The sequence below is a fragment of the Saccopteryx leptura genome, chromosome 5 (assembly GCF_036850995.1).
Source record: "Saccopteryx leptura isolate mSacLep1 chromosome 5, mSacLep1_pri_phased_curated, whole genome shotgun sequence".
In the NCBI taxonomy this organism is placed as follows: domain Eukaryota; kingdom Metazoa; phylum Chordata; class Mammalia; order Chiroptera; family Emballonuridae; genus Saccopteryx; species Saccopteryx leptura.
In genome coordinates, this window is record NC_089507.1 from 28533064 (window position 1) to 28538203 (window position 5140).

Here is a 5140-nt window from a genome sequence, read left to right on the forward strand (position 1 = left end):
TCAACATTGATTATTAATATCAGTGAAATCAATTAAAGGCTACAGAGGCTGATAATCTAAAACAATGTAACATGTCTATTTATCTAAACCTAATTCAAGAATTCCAAAGAGATTGATGGAATTCAGTCCCTTCCCCCAGCTTGCTACCTCATGGTTAACTATCTAAAGCAGGGGTCCCCAAACTTTTTACACAGGGGACCAGTTCACTGTCCCTCAGACCGTTGGAGGGCTGGACTATAAAAAAAACTATGAACAAATCCCTATGCACACTGCACATATCTTATTTTAAAGTAAAAAAATAAAACGGGAACAAATACAATATTTAAAATAAAGAACAAGTAAATTTAAATCAACAAACTGACCAGTATTTCAATGAGAACTATGCTCCTCTCACTGATCACCAATGAAAGAGGTGCCCCTTCCGGAAGTGCAGCAGGGGTCCCCAAACCCGTGGGCCGTAGTTTGGGGACCCCTGATCTAAAGATTTGTTGTCTAGACTCTAGACTCTAATGGGCAAGGTGGCCCCATGATCTCTACTTATCCAGTCTGACTCCCTATAGTTAGAAATGAACTGAAAGAAAAGTCCAGTCATATAGACTAGATTAGTTTATATCAGGTCTCAGCTCTACTGCTGAGACTGGTTTTTAACAGGAATATGTTTTAGGTGACCAGCAAAATATTAGAAAACTATACCCAAGACGCCATTATGGGCTTTTTGCTTCCAGAGTTTTCTGCATCTGGTCTCAACCCTTAGAGGGCAAGCAAAGCAGCCCGCCCTGGCCTTTCTAGACCTCTTACTGTGAAGCAGCCCGCCCCGGCCTTTCTAGACCTCTTACTGTGAAGCAGCCCTCCCCGGCCTTTCTAGACCTCTTACTGTGAAGCAGCCCTCCCTGGCCTTTCTAGACCTCTTACTGTGAAGCAGCCCGCTCCGGCCTTTCTAGACCTCTTACTGTGAAGCAGCCCTCCCTGGCCTTTCTAGACCTCTTACTGTGAAGCAGCCCGCCCCGGCCTTTCTAGACCTCTTACTGTGAAGCAGCCTTCGCTGTGATGTAATCCCTACTTTAATAACATTGATATGGTCTTTTCCTTTAATAAACTGTAAATTTGTAAACATTGTTACTTTGAGTCCTAGGAGTCTTCTTTAGCAATAAAACCCTGTTTAGCCTGACCGGGCAGTGGCACAGTGGATAGAGCATCGGAATGGGATGTGGAGGACCCAGGTTTGAGACCCCGAGGTCGCCAGCTTGGGTGAGGGCTCATCTGGTTTGGGCAAAGCTCACCAGCTCGGACCCAAGGTCGCTGGCTCGAGCAAGGTGTTGCTCAGTTTGCTGAAGGCCTGCGGTCAAGGCACTTGTGAGAAAGCAATCAATGAACAACTAAGGTGTTGCAATGAAAGACTGATGATTGATGCTTCTCATCTCTCTGCGTTCCTGTCTGTCTGTCCCTATCTGTCCCTCTCTCTGACTCTCTCTCTGTCTCTGTAAAAACAAAACAAAACAAAACCCTGTTTAACTACTACTCTTAGTGCATATATAGATATTACACAGTAACAAAAAAATATCTAAGACAATAAGGGCAGGCAGGTTAGATTATCATCAGAGCCTTTCTTTAAATGTCAGAAAAGGATATTACCTAATTTTTTTTTTTTTTGAGAGAGAGACAGACAGGAAGAGAAAGAGATGAGAAACATCAATTCATTGCAGCCCCTTAGTTGTTCATTGATTGCTTTCTCATATGTGCCTTTAAGGAGGGGGGGCTCCAGCTGACCAAGTGACCCCTTGTTCAAGCCAGAGACTTTGGGCTCAAGCCAGCAACCATGGGGTCATGGATATGATCCCGCGCTCAAGCTGGCAACCTCGGGGTATCAAACCTGGGTCCTCTGTATCCCAGGCCAATGCTCTATCCACTGTGCAATCATTTGGTCAGGCTAAAGCAGAATATTTCAACCCCAGGGCCCCACTACTTAAAAAGAGAATCAAAACTAACTGCTCCAGTTTTAATTAGAATCATCCTCAACACATAGCAATTTATTTGAAATTAAAACACTTGACTAAAGTTTCAGCTGTTATGATATCACAGTATGGTTGGCCAAGAGTATGATCAGACTCTCTTGTGATGTTTTGGCTGCAGCTTTCCGGGTCTTGTCCCCTGACGGTGGGCGCGCGGCTAAGGGAGCACCGAAGCGACGGGGCTTGGGAGCGCGTCTGGGCAGGATGCCCGAGATCAGGGTCACCCCCCTGGGGGCCGGCCAGGATGTGGGCCGGAGCTGCATCCTGGTCTCCACTGGGGGCAAGAACGTCCTGTTGGACTGCGGGATACACATGGGCTTCAATGATGACAGGCGCTTCCCTGACTTTTCCTACATCACTCGCAATGGCCGGCTGACCGACTTCCTGGACTGTCTGATAATTAGCCACTTCCACCTGGATCACTGCGGGGCACTGCCCTACTTCAGCGAGATGGTGGGCTACGACGGGCCCATCTACATGACCCACCCCACCCAGGCCATCTGCCCCATCCTGCTGGAGGACTACCGCAAGATCGCTGTGGACAAGAAGGGCGAGGCCAACTTCTTCACCTCCCAGATGATCAAAGACTGTATGAAGAAGGTGGTGGCTGTCCACTTCCATCAGACGGTTCAGGTGGACGAGGAGCTGCAGATCAAGGCCTACTATGAGGGTCATGTGCTGGGGGCAGCCATGTTCCAGATCAGAGTGGGCTTGGAGTCTGTGGTCTACACGGGCGATTACAACATGACCCCGGACCAGCACCTGGGAGCTGCCTGGATTGACAAATGCCGCCCCAACCTGCTCATCACAGAATCCACGTATGCCACGACCATCCGTGACTCTAAGCGCTGTCGGGAAGGAGACTTCCTCAAGAAGGTCCACGAGATGGGGGAGCGTGGTAGGAAGGTGCTGATCCCTGTGTTTGCACTGGGCCGTGCTCAGGAGCTGTGAATCCTGCTGAGACCTTTTGGGAGCGCATGAACCTGAAGGCCCCCATCTACTTCTCCATGGGTCTGACGGAGAAGGCCAACCTTCTACAAGCTCTTTATCACCTGGACCAACCAGAAGATCCAGAAGACCTTCGTTCAGAGAAACATGTTTGAGTTCAAGCACATCAAGGCCTTCGACAGAGCTTTTGCTGACAACCCGGGTCCGATGGGCGTGTTTGCTACACCGGGAATGCTGCGTGCTGGCCAGTCCCTGCAGATATTCCGAAAGTGGGCAGGAAACGAGAAGAACACGGTCATCATGCCTGGCTACTGTGTTCAGGGCACTGTGGGCCACAAGATCCTCAGTGGACAGCGCAAGCTGGAGATGGAAGGGCGGCAGGTGCTAGAAGTGCGGATGCAGGTGGAGTACATGTCCTTCAGCGCCCACGCAGATGCCAAGGGCATCGTGCAGCTGGTGGGCCAGGCAGAGCCCAAGAGTGTGCTGCTGGTGCACGGCGAGGCCAAGAAGATGAAGTTCCTGAAGCAGAAGATCGAGCAGGAGTTCCGAGTCATTGCTACATGCCGGCCAATGGAGAGACGGTGACGCTGCCCACGAGCCCCAGCATCCCTCTGGGCATCTCACTGGGGCTACTGAAGAGGGAGATGGCACAGGGGCTGCTCTCTGACTCCAACAAGCCCCGGCTCCTGCATGGCATCCTGATCATGAAGGACAGTAACTTCCAGCTGGCGTCCTCAGAGCAGGCCCTCAAGGAGCTGGGCCTGGCCGAGCACCAGCTGCGCTTCACCTGCCGTGTGCACCTGCACAATACGCGGAAAGAGCAGGAAACAGCCATGCGTGTCTACAGCCATCTGAAGAGCCTCCTCAAGGACCACTGTGTGCAGCACCTTCCTGATGGCTCTGTGACTGTGGAGTCCATCCTCATCCAGGCCGCCGCCCATTCAGAAGACCCAGGCACCAAAGTGCTGGTCTCGTGGACCTACCAGGATGAAGAGCTGGGGAGCTACCTCACATCCCTGCTCAAGAAGGGTCTGCCCCAGGCCCCCAGTGGAGGCAGCTGGCCACCAGCAGGCCACCAGCAGGTCAATCAGACGAACCTGGGCTTTGGCTCTAGGATGGTGTGTGTGTCCTGGTCTTCCTTCTATGGATGTGCAGCCCACACCCGGCCGTAGACTTCATCTTTAGAGATAATACCGGTGTCACACTTCTGCCTAAATGATCATTTTTGGTGGAAGAAATAAATAGCCCTTGAGGCCTCTTCACATTTAAAAAAAAAACAAAAACAAAAACAAAAAATTTTTTTTTAAAAAGAGTATGATCAGAGACCATCAAATAATTTTATGATATTTAAACATAATCCTAGAGTACCACCTAACTCCAATCTAAGGGTATCAGTATCCATGATAAATGGACAGAGGGGAAATCTAAAAGAAGTATTCATGAATAAATTGGTACATTTGGTGAAATATTTTGTAGCATCCCATAGGAATTGAAATGGGAAAAAGTTGAAAACTGAAAGCTCCTGTAGAAGAATTTTTGGTTCTTAAATATAAATAGTTATTATTAGAGCTAGGGCAAAAGTATTGAAAGTATAACATCAGATGGATCCAGCAGATAAGAATGAAAAATAGATGATATTTGGCAATATTTTGAAAGCATAGTGTAAGAGCAAAGAAGTCTTATCTTAAAATCATAAAAACCAAAGTATTTGTATTTTAACCAGGGATAAAATCTAGAATAAAAGTTTCAGAACAGCCTGACCTGTGGTGACACAGTGGATAAAACGTCAACCTAGAATGCTGAGGTCACCAGTTCAAAACCTTGGACTTGCTCAGTCAAGGCACATATGAGAAGTAACTACTAGTTCATGCTTTCTGTTCCTCCCCCTTTCTCTCTCTCTCCTCTTTCTAAAAGTAATAAATAAAATCTTTTTAAAATATAAAGACATACACAGCTTAAAAAAAAGTTTCTGAGGCAGAGGCAGGGTCACAGGGAGCAGAGGGACAGCTGTCAGAGGGAAGGGGGATGAGGGGATGGGATCAGAGAAGGTGAAGGGATTAGTGAAATGTTATATACATAACGCAGAGATACAGATAAAACAGGACAGCAAATCCCAGAGGGAAGTGGGGAGGGAGTTAGGGGGAGGGGACAAGGGGGTATAATAGGGGACACTGGGGTGGGGG

The 5140-nt window shown here is 48.3% G+C and overlaps 1 pseudogene; it reads left to right on the forward strand.

Moving 5' to 3' along the window:
- Positions 1-2167: 2167 nt before the first annotated feature.
- LOC136406454 (integrator complex subunit 11 pseudogene) lies at positions 2168-4129 on the forward strand (annotated as a pseudogene).
- The last annotated feature ends 1011 nt before the right edge of the window (positions 4130-5140 follow it).